This window comes from Juglans microcarpa x Juglans regia, chromosome 6D (assembly GCF_004785595.1).
Source record: "Juglans microcarpa x Juglans regia isolate MS1-56 chromosome 6D, Jm3101_v1.0, whole genome shotgun sequence".
In the NCBI taxonomy this organism is placed as follows: Eukaryota; Viridiplantae; Streptophyta; class Magnoliopsida; order Fagales; family Juglandaceae; genus Juglans; species Juglans microcarpa x Juglans regia.
Genome location: NC_054604.1, coordinates 12,873,123 through 12,885,410, shown reverse-complemented (window position 1 = coordinate 12,885,410; position 12,288 = coordinate 12,873,123). Strand labels below are relative to the sequence as shown.

Below are 12,288 nucleotides of genomic sequence, written 5' to 3'. Positions count from 1 at the left end.
CTAAAAAACAGTTTGACAAGCACTTGGGCTGCATGTTAGAGTTTCATTGGAATCAAATAAAAGATTGGATTTCTGGGTGCTATCCACTGTTATCAATCCAATCAAGAATCAACAACTTTGAAATGAAGCATGCAAACTCAGATTTAAACACCAATATTTGAAATCTCTCATCAGATTAATATCCAACATTGCGTTTAGCACTCGGTAAAAGGAATCATTTATTGATTCAAGCTTCTGTTGTGCCGTGAGTCTACAACAAATCAAGAACAAGAAATTCCTCGAATACTCATATACAAATCGTGTTTATCATCATAATGAAGAGAATAAAATGGAATCCACAGAAACCAAGTAGTTATCGAAGCAAATAAAAAATCCTTCCCCTGCAACCCAAGTTTCAAATCTAGCATTGCATCATCATTTTGATGATGAATACGAGGCACAACAAAATCCCTAACAACTATTAGTGAGAGATTCAAGAAAATGGACAAAGAAAATCCTAGTGCTTTCCTCAAACTGAATCTGCCATCCTCTTGTCCTCCCCTTCCTTTTATCCTCATCTCCATTGTCTCTCTCTCTCTGTAACTGATTCTCCCTTGGTGTTCATGGATCTGCCCCTCATGGATTTTCTCTCTTTCCTCCCGAAGGTCTCTAGAGCTTTCTTGTTGCCCCTTCTTTTGTCTTTCTCCTCAATACAAGGCTGATGTTCTTTGTAAGAATTATGGGCCAAGTTTGGTTTGAGCATCATGCGGCCTTGGGCCAGGAATCCTACTTTGGAATAATTTCAATAGGTTAGTATGCCTTGCTATAAGGCCCAATATTAGTAGGTAATTGGGCCTAATAATCATTTTGCATTTAGTAAGACCATTTTTTCAAAATATTGTATGTCTTAGCATTTGAGACAAATATAACCTACTAAATCAAGTAATTTCGAAGGACAAATTAATCACAATCTCTCACTAATCACATTGTAGATGGAAAATATGGAGCTTGCAATTTGATATTTTAAAATTGAGAACAGGTTGGAGTAAACGCACTAAACACAGGCCTCATCTAGTTACATAGTTGAGATAAGATGAAATGAGATAAAAGTTGTAAAATATTATTAGAATATAATTTTTGTTTTGAGATTTTAAGAAAATTGAATTGTTTATTATATTTTATGTGAAAATTTGAAAAAATTGTAATGATTATATGAGATAAGATGAGATGATTTGGTTTGTGTAACCAAACTAGGCCTAAGAGTAAGTTGTGGGAGAACATGAGGTTTTAAAAGATATACGTGGAACTTGATGGTTTTATTTTCTTCGAACCCAAGGTAATAACAAAAATGCAGTCTTTTAGTTTCCTATTCATATATGATATCATAGTTAAATATTAACATGTTCACATCTGAATGTTAAAATTAGTTATTGTCCTTTTGATGGTCTATGGATCTTTATAATCAATAAGAACATTTTGAGATAGAAATTTGATTTTCTGTGATGGATTTTCTATCACCAAAAAATGATTCTTTTATAGAAGTTTACATTCGAGCATACTAATCTTATATATTTGAAATATGGTATGTTCAAATGTTACTAAGAGTTACGTTTGAATGCTTTTTAGTGTTTGTATCATTCTGTCACAAAAAGTTGGAACGTTCAAACATTTAACCAAACACTAGGTGACAAACCATCACAAAACGGGACTTCTCATTCATTATCAAGGGTTTCTTACTGGTTATTCCATGACAAAAAATGAATACTCTTGTAGAGTATTTGATGTTCATTAAAGGTAAAAACATTACTCTATTCATGGGTGAAATGGTTTGAGCATCAAATATCTGTCTATAATAAAAGAGTGAGTTTAAGGGCTCAAGCATATGAATTCATGTGATGACTTTGACCTAAATGGCCATCTACGGATCTCACGTTGGACTAAAATACCCTTTCTATAGAATCTGGTTTGAACAAAGTACCCTTACTACATATCTAATATAGGCTAAATTGTCCGTGCTACATATACAAACGGACTAAAATACTCCTACAACATATAAAATTAAATGGAAACACCCCTAATCCAAATCAAAGTAGCTGAGTGACAACCAAAAATCTTCGCAACTATCAACAAACATAAACCAACCAATCGAAAACCATAAATCTCCATCAATCATAGGACAGACACAAATTCACATCCTCATATGAAAGATTGTGATCGTCTAAGCATCATCAAGGTCAAATGGATGAAGGTGTCACTGGTATGAGAACCAGTGATGCATGGCGCTGCCATGGGTTATCATAATCAAAACTAGACCCACAAATAGGCCCACGACAACATCGTGGGTTCAAATCTAACAAGAGATGGACTACGATGTTGGGTCCAAATCAACCCTAGGTATGAGAACCAATGACCCATGGAATCTTCATCTTCATCTAAAAAATTGTGACCGTCTAAGCATTATCAAGACCAAACTGACAATGGTGTCATAGGTATGAGAACAAGTAACCCACGATGCTGCTCTAGGTTAGTCAGTCAAAACTTGTACCACGACACCACCATGGGTTCAAATCAACCTAGAAATGGACCAAGGCACCGACGTGGGTCTAGATTAACCTAGGGATGGACTACAGACAACTTGTGAGGACTAAACCGAACTGAGGGAAGGAATCCCTTCCAGGAAGTAAAATGCTGGTGACAAGGACGCAGCTGGGAAAGTAACGTCCGACCAAGGTGGAAGTAAGGTAACTAGCTAGTTGTACAGAGTCTAGCAAATGCAAGACAATATAGGGCGACGAAGAAAGGTTTGCCTGACACCAAGCAGTTAAAGGATGTGCTAACCGTCCGAAGGGTGAGCGAAGGGCAATGACAAACCAGATGCAAAGTTGGGAGCACTCTAAGATAACACAGAGGAGGTCAGGAAGCAGTAGATGTCATACCCAAGGCCTATGCTCCATCCAACGGCACAAAACACATTTGGGAAGGAGAAATATGTACCTGCATGCCATATCATCTGACCTTAAAAGTATGGTCTAGTGTCACATCATGTGGGAGACTTATTATAAGGGGAAGGATGGTGGGTTTAGTTCCAAGGTAGGATGCAGAGATGTGTGCACATTGTTCCATCAATGACTTGGTCTCTACCATTCTTCAAGTCCAGATGACAAATGGACAATTGAGATTGAAGGTCTCCCATTCAAGAAAGACAGAGGTTAGAGGAAACATCAAGTTCTGTTAATATTATAACTAGCAGTCCTGACATATAAAAGGCAATGGACGATAGTCAACATCACACTTTAGAGACCATAAAGGACTTCAATTATTTTCTTCTTTTCTATTCAAAGGCTTTAAGGATGTTGAGAGCTCTGAGTCTTCGTCAACATAAGGATCGTCACTCAAAGCTCATGAAGAAAAGAATTGAAGTCCTTTATGATCTCTAAAGTGGGACGTTGACTATCGATCACCCATGAAACAAGTTGGAAATATTGGGCCGGATCTGGACTTAAAAAGTATATACGTCCATTTATCAAGTAGGTTCACTCCTACGACCACTATAGAAATGTAGGGTAAATGCTTATGGGTATGTGCCAGATTTGCATATTCTACTTCTTGTCTCATTCTCTCATAAAAGTATATATTTTTTTCACTGTATATACTGACTACTTTGAGAAAATGATTTAAAGATGATGTGACTTAAAGTGATGTACTTTCAATGTGGTTTGTACTCATGGGATCGGGTTGAGGATTCTCCATACCATTCTTGGGTACCACATTGCCAAGAATTTCACAAGGATAGAGAGATTCCTCATGATGATTGGGGTGGGGCATTTCCTTACTGGTTTCACATGATATCAAGAGTAGAAAGAGTCCCTGCATTGATCAGTTGGAGTGTCCTTGGTGATGTTTTTGTGGAGGTGTTCCACGTGTTGAACGGGTATAGAAATTCTCTGTGTCGAATAGGTGGAGTGATTCTTAATTGATTTTTGGTGAATGTATTCATGTAATGACCAGGTAGAGTGATTCCCCATTTCGAATGGGCAGAGTTATTCCCCATATTTGATGATACTTATGAATGTATATGTTTTGTTCAGATGTGGATTCCTCACCCTGTAAATGAATATATGTTTCGTTCAAAGGGAGATTTCTCACCATGCTTGGGAATACGTGTTTGGACTCAGAGGATGATTACTCGCCATGCTAAAAATGTGGCTATTAATCTTACTCAAATGAATTGGTGTATGCATATTCTTTGTCGTTATCTTTCATTTTTAGTATTGTCGTGGGTTTTAACCTATTGAGATTTTACCAAAATCTTACTATGGTGATTCCACCTACAGTTTTGTTCTTTGAAGTCGTAGACCTTGATGTAGATATAGTTAAGGAGAATTACTCCTAGGAAGATAGAGCAACCAAGCCTAAAGAGAAACCATGTAGGCCTGTCTCTGTTTAGTTTTGTATTTTGTAATTTAAGATGTTTATTGTAGTTGGGCTACAAGTACTTTGTGGGCCATTACATTTTGATGTAAGTGATGATCTTATGATGGTGTAACTATATTTGGTATGAAGTGATAGTGACATTTGGATGTTATTATTATTATTGAAGATAATTGTTATACTTCTCTGGTACTATTAGATTAGTCCTTGACTAATTCTCTTTACTATTTCCTCTACAATTCTTATTATACATGAATACTCGACACAAGGAGCAAAACCCTTATCGTGCGAAATGGGATACGACCAATGGACTCACATCCCGGGCACCACAGTTCCTCGCCAGAGAACTACGCAGAGTTGGGCTCACCATAACTTGGTATAAGAGCTTTTACGGTTCTAGTTAGATCCATAATGTCAATTTTACGGCCCTAGATCAGTAATAGAGTAATAGGATGTTATCTTTTAGTACAATAGGCTTAATATCTTTAAGGATTATAGGCTTGATCTGTAGTAAGTAAATTAGGTTTAGGTGGAGAGTGATACGCTTGGGTTTGTGTATTAGGATTTCGTTATGGTGTGATCAAGAGTTCCACGTAACGAATGACCTGTCGGCGATCACGTAGGAGATCAACTTAGTAATGTTGGAAGCCACGCGTTGCAAATAAAGCAAGTTAAGCACCCACACGTTGAACAATAAGGATGTACTTACGAGTAATTCTTAGCCTATTGGTATCCAAGATTCTTTGGGAACGAAGGACCAAAGGTGGATTATGGATATTGAAAGGGCTTTGTCAATTTGGTCCAAGGCAGTATGACGGTGGAGCATGCTCCAAAGTTTATGGAATTAGAAAGTTTTGCTCCTCACCATATTTCCACAGTAATTTTGCTATAGGAAATTGCGGTTAGGGTACCTTGGGGAATCGGCTAGCCACGTCATCCGATATATTAATAAAAAATAAAACTAAAAAAAGCAAAAGCAGACAAAAAATAGGAAACTCACTCCAACCACTACTGTTACCATAGCAGCTCAGCTTCACTCCCCACCCTCTCTCTCTCTCTCTTCTCTGTTTTTGCAAGTGAATAGTATACAAGAGAAGTCTACCCGAAAAACCATTTTGGAAGAAAGGATGGAAATGGGTGTTTTTGTTTGGGTCCTCTCTCAGATTTATGTGAATACCCTTTTGAGACATAGCTCTCTTGCTCTCAGTCAAGATGGTAAAGTCACATTGCATTTCATCTTCTTTTTTCCTTGGAGTTTTTGGTTCACAACAAATTGTCGGGGAGCCCATTGTAACGAAAGAAAGCTTTCCCTTCAGTTTCTGTTCTTTTTTGTTTTTTTTTTTACTCTCAATTTTGTGAGGGTGGAAAAGGCAACTCTAACCTAGTCAAATAGCATGCTTTATCTTTAGGGAAATTCTAAAGATGTTTGGTTTAAAGCTTGAAATTTTTGTGCAACAAAATGAAGCTTGGATGTATACTCTTTCTAAGTGAATTTTACATTCTAGATCTAACATTATTGTAAATCAAAAGCACTTTGAATAACACTAGAAACGTTCTCAGTAACTAGAAAGCTTCTGATGAGTCCCCATACGAATGGACTTGTGTCACTTGCCATCCCCATGACCAACGAGTCCGCTTTATGTATGTTAGTCGAATCTACAATTTGGAAAGCTTGCTTTGTTCTGAAGGTAGACAAAGGTAACAAGGTTTTGTGGGAGAGTTCTTCTATATAGCATCTACTGTAGTGGGTGCACACAATGCGCTCACTACGTGGATGCTTGTGGTTTTTTGTATTTTTTTTTTAAATCAAAACGCATGTTTTGATCGAATTTGCAAATATGTATGCATTTTCATCCCATTCGAATTCATCCCGCGAAAGCTCTGCTCCATCGCAACCCGCGTCTGCTCCCGCAACCCAGCTCCTCTCGGCGACGCCATCTCTCTCGTCAGTGCCATTGAGCGGTGCTCCTCCGTCTGCCCAGTGCCTCCACTGTTCTGCGAGCTCGTTGAACGGAGCAAACAAGATTTCAATCCCGTGAACCTCCTTCCTCGCCATGAACCCGCGTCTGTCGGCTTCCTCTTGCCAGCGCCACCTCGCGAAGGCATCTCTCGGTTCAGGGCCAACTCGCGACGCTCGTTAATCTGCCCAGCACCGCCTCTCCCCGCGAGCTGATTGAACGGACCAAACCAGCAACAGGACTGAGTGCTCTGTTTCTCCAAATGGTTTGCTAGGTAAATATTGTACTACCATTTTCCCGTCCATACATGCTATGTTATTCCTGTGTATATCGAGATGTGATTTTTGTGTGTTTCTGAGATGGGTATGCTTAGGGCATGGATAAATTTTCAGAAAATTAGGGTCCTTAACTGGTCTCTTCTCTCTCTCTTTTTCTCACCCTGAAACAGAGGAATCAGAGTCACCTAGAGAAGATTTTAATGTCGCACCACCTGCTCTGAAAACGCCCTCCCCCTTCTCCCTCTCTTTTCAAGACTGTCTCTGGTCAGAGCAATTTGTTTAATCTGTGTTTGCTTGGAAGAACCATCTCTGTTTCCAGCTAAAATGTGGAAGAACCACCACATTTTGGCTGCCTCTGTTTCTCAGATCTGCTCGCAAACCCTTTTTTTTATTTATTTATTTATTTCCATTCTTGTGTCCTTCTGCGTGTTCCATTTGAGTTGATGCTATGAGTAAAGAAGATTTTGTGAATACCCAGGTACTTCTGCTTGTACGTGTTTTTGCATACATTTGGCTTTGCTCTTTTTTCCACCTTTCTAGTTGGTTATATGGTGAACTGCATAAGGCAGTATATTTGATTCTGTTGTTTTGGTTCATCTAGGATGTTACAATTGGGTAAGACCCCGATGGGGCCGTATGATTCTTAAATTATCGTTACTTCATATATATATTATATATATATATATATATATATGTATATAAAGATGTTACCATTGACTACACCAATCTTGCTTCAATGTAAATTTCTACTTTTGGTTTTACAGGTTATTCAGGTCAAGAATAATATATCTTAGTTTTCTGGTTTTGTGTGGCATGAAAATGACGTAAAAGGATTAAATATTTATGAATGAACATCCTTCCTTTGTATGAGCTTTTATAGCAAGCTGTAGTGTGGCAGACTTGATCTTTCTGAGAATGCATTTTTAATACAGGAAAACCAGATGATCAAAGTTAAAGAGAAATTTGACAAGTAAAACAAAGAGAAGTTGTCGGAATTTTGTGATGTCCTTGACAGTCCAATTGCCAAGGCTACTACAAGGAAGGTTTGTTGATTTGCTACTTTTGCATGTTGATTCTAGAACGTAATTGTGGTTGAATGATTCTGTTTTCCGGCCCCAATTTTAAACGTTGGTTCTTTTAGTTTTGACTAACTGAATTAGGAGGTTGGTGGTGGAAGATTTTCAATAGTTTATTATATGCTGCAAATTGATTAATCTGGGTATTATTAATGCCTTCTTTCGTTCATGTGAACATGTAAACCGAGTAGCTAGATAGTTTCAGTGATGTGGTGTCACCTGCACCCTTTGCTGTCCGGGTTTAATCTCAGTTTGAATATTTTCTACTGAAACCAAAGTTGCTATGAGTATACATTTGCAGCATGTGTTTAAGAGCTAGCTTTGATGCTCTTCAAGCTTTACATGTCGAGTGATATTGTTTTAATGAGCTGAAAGTGCACATCCAGGAAGACATTGTTGCAAACCTGATATACTTTTTGGTGGCCCCTCATGCTACAAATACTGTGCTTCTTGCAGAAAAAGAGAAGGTTTGATTACCTGACCGCTAATATTCTACTGACCTTCCATTTTCACAAAGAATTTATATCTTGTAATGGATCCTCATACTTTTTTATCCTTTTATGATAATTAGTCATGTAAATCCAGCAAAAAACGGAAGAGGGTGGTCAGAGGAAGTTCATCATCTGGAAGTGCAGCTTCAAAACGTTCAGCAAAGGTGTTATTCTCATCTCATTGACATCAAAATATGGTTTAAGATAAAGAAGTACAGTAAAATTGGTAATTCCCTCTTCATTGGGTAAGAATGGGGTGGAAATTATATTTAGACAATTCGTTGTTGGGTTGGACATTTTCCCTTTTTTTTTCCCCCTACACTGTCTTGCCAGTCTAGTCCATCGTAAAGTTTGTATAAGTGAATACTATGGTATTCCATATCATCTGGCAATCTTGTAAGAGTGTAAGCGGTCCTCCTTCCTTGGCCTTGGCCATGATGTTTTCCAAGTCCGTTTTACTTCATAGCATAGCTGTTATAGTTTTGATTACATTCTTTTTTTTTTTTTTTTATAAGTTTGATATGTTGCCGGGATTCACGAATCCCTCCAAATATGTTTCTGACACAATGCTAATTTGATTGTGTGGTTGTGATCCATTAATATTCTTCAATTGTTTTGGTTTTTTTTTTTGGCTAAGTTCTTCATTGCTAGGGGCACAACCCAAGTATATTGGGGGTAGGTATTACATAGGCGAAACGCCCAGTTTAAAGAAGGGTGGTTGTGACTTCTGATATATTCATGTTTTTTTCTATTTCTTTTATTGTCATACACTCATATGTAAACCTTTCTTCAATCTATTCTTGTATATTTACAATTACTTGTAAAAAAAAAGTTCTTGAATATTTACAATTTTTGAAGTTCTTTTACTGGACTTAGCAAAGGCTAATGCATGTCTACAATATGCTTGATCATTATAGGATTTCAAACTCCTTATATTGATATACAACAATTTTATGAAGGTCTAAATATGGAAGTGGAGCAGCAAATTCCATTACTCTTGGTTGAGAGACAAGCACTAAATGAAGCAAGAGAAGAAGAAAAGAATTTAAGGGAAAATGCATTGAAACCATATTATATGCATGCTATTTTGCCATACTGACAATTGTCATCCCAGAGATGACACAAAAGCATGTGTCACTCATGTCTGATACCTTCTCGAGCAAATAGCAAGAGTCTACCCTTGTTTTCATAACCATTTTCCAAAAGTCAATAGTAATTTTTCTAATCTTAGTAATTACCTGATCGTTGTATTTTAATTTGTCCTCTTTGGTTATCTACATGCATATTTAAAACCAGTCAAGTCAGTGGCTATATTTATACTGAAACCGTAGATTCATTAGAGCATGTCTATACCTGTCCTTATATCTAGATCTCAAAATCTCACGTCTACCAACTGGTATTATCTGTCAATTGTCATTTTCATCAATGTTAGAGAAAACATGGTGTTCAGGAAACAGCTTGGAGGAAAGCTTGGGAGTTCTTTACAAAGTGATTTGGGTGTGAACACTGTTGGAGAGCTGTTGCAGTTTTCAGAGAAGCTACAAGAGAATTTAGGGGAGAATGTAAAAGAGTTATGACAATGTTATTACAATATTATTGCAATGTATTACAATATTAAGACAACGTTATATTCTACTTATTCACAAAATGTATTTGAATTTATTGATTCACAATTTGTTCCTTGAAAGCATGGTACAATGTATTTGGTTTGCATTATTATTCCGTTTGCATTAGTACAATGGATTGCAACACAGCATTATATTTTACTTATTCACAATTTATGTTTCATTATTATTCCGTTTGCATTAACTTGAACATTAGATACAAAATGGATTGCAATCTTGATGTAGCCATCAACCTGAGAAAGCAAGTGAAGTTAGGTTCACTTTGCACCATCAGCAACAATGGAATAAAAAATGAAATCATTCATGAGAATAGGCACCATTAGCAACAATAGAATAGGTAGAAAACTTTTTCATTACAGAGGTTGATTTAACAAAATACAATTTACAAACATGGTTTCCACTTTCAACCATTCCTATATAAGCTGTTTCTACTCAAAAATTACATAATCCATACAACGTGCTTTTTACATTACATTTATCCAAACCAAACAAACACTATTGCAAAAGTGATCTTCTAGGCCATATTCTTTTTTAATAACATGTTCTCCTCATAATGCCTTCTGATGCTATTTTGAATTGTTGTGACTGTGCGCATCAATATCAACATCGGTAGGATAATTCCACTAACCTTCAGAATAAGTACTTGCAAATTGCAAGAACATGATCAATTTAAATGACTCAGTAGTAGGAGTTCAGTTCTGATGTTCTAGCCCAGTTGCAGCGCAGAAGCAGCTGCTAAAAGAAAATAAACTACTTACTGTAATAAGTGTGAAGGAGTAATCTTCTGTTCCACCATTAAGCAACTCAAAGAAATGTCTCACAAGCAAGATGACGTAAACTACAAATTCAATCAACAAATAGGTGGATACAAGGCCATAATTGTTTTTAATTAGGTATCATGTCAAAAGCAATTTAACATTTCATAACCCAATAATATAAAGAAGATAAAAAAAAAAAAAGACTTAAAAATGAAGGAAAGCAAGCAAAAGAAAATTTTGAGACACCCCAGAATCTAAACACAGCAAAAGGACGATGAAAACTAGTTTTAGCAAGAACTAAAAAGACCCAGCTACTTTGAATTACAAGAACAAAAATACATAAACATACAGCCGAGCTATTCATTTTAAACAAAATCCAAAGGAGAAAAAACAAGCGCACACACTCACACAATAGACAAACCTTCCACCCACCAGACACCAGAGGGAAGAAAAAAAAAAGGGAACCCAAAATCAATTCCTTTTGAATAAGATAAATTCAAACCTGGAGACATATTTCGCAGGTGGTATTCCCCTTCTCGTTGCACCACCTCTGTATGCAATCTCTATGTGCAAATTGAAAATGAAAAACAATTTGAAAATTAGGCAGAAACAGAACATAATCACATCAACAAAACAAGCAGTAATCTATAATTGTATGACTAAACCCAATAACCTAAAACTAGCCAAGATAGAATGCAACCTCCAATCTCTAGCTAATACCAGATATGCATCATCCAGAAACAACCACATTAATTTCTAGCAAAATACCATTAACTTCCTGCTCATATAGCTAAACCCTAGAGGAAAAAAGAGATGTTGTAAATACAGAGAAAAAAAAAACAAATGTATGACTAAACCCTAGAATCACAGTGAAAAAATGAGTAATACATGGAAAAACTTGACGAAGATTATTTATAAGAAACTATACATTACCCCTCCCGCAGATCTAAGGGCTTCGCGTCGGTGGATTGAGGGCTTCAATCTCAGTGTGTCGAACTCGCAGAGAAGAAGAAGAAACCTTAGAGAGGAATTTGCAAATCTTAGAGAAGAAGAAGAAGAAGAAGAAGGAGAAGAAGAAATCACCTGTGAACTCGAAATCGCACTGCAGAGGAGCTCGAGGTTTCGGGAGAGGAACTCGAAATCTTAGTGCAGAGGAACTCGAAATCGCAGTGTAGGGCTTCTCGGGAAATCACGTCGCAGAGGAGTTCTGGAGCTCAGGGGGGTGGGGGGGAGAAGAATGAAAGAAACGGGAAGGGAGAAGAGGAAGAAAGAAACAGAGAGGGAGGAAGAAAGAAATGCGGGGAGGTGGGGGGAGAGGAACGAAATGGACGAAATGAAAATTCAAAATGAAAGTAGTTGCATCCGTTTGGAGGGAGAGGAACGAAAGATACGTCATGTTTGTAATTTGGATGTAGTAAATAGTAGCTGCTACCAAGATTTTCTCTTTGTGGAAAGCTTGCTTTGTTCAAGTATCTTGTGTGCGGTTTGGTATATGAGACGCACCGTTTCATTTATACAGGTAGATGTCGAGTACGCAAGGATTTCTCGTTGGATGCAAGTAGACTATCTCTTTTCATAGAAGAAAAACGTACAGGACATTTTCAAAACGGGTTACAACCAAGGCTACGTAGCCAGGTGGCCTGCCTACAAATACAAAATTTCTAGAGACTAGTAAACGTGGCCTCAACCACG

General features: G+C 37.3%; 2 long non-coding RNA genes across 2 annotated transcripts; one reads left to right on the top strand and one right to left on the bottom strand.

The window, feature by feature from the left end:
- Positions 1–5,802: 5,802 nt before the first annotated feature.
- Positions 5,803–12,037, bottom strand: LOC121235918. Its single transcript, XR_005934625.1, has 3 exons — positions 11,680–12,037; positions 11,530–11,592; positions 5,803–5,813 (listed from the first exon to the last, which is right to left on the bottom strand). It is a non-coding gene; the product is annotated as an uncharacterized LOC121235918 (long non-coding RNA).
- Positions 6,133–9,258, top strand: LOC121235917. Its single transcript, XR_005934624.1, has 6 exons — positions 6,133–6,642; positions 7,411–7,470; positions 7,579–7,689; positions 8,109–8,189; positions 8,294–8,377; positions 9,131–9,258. It is a non-coding gene; the product is annotated as an uncharacterized LOC121235917 (long non-coding RNA).
- Positions 12,038–12,288: the final 251 nt, after the last annotated feature.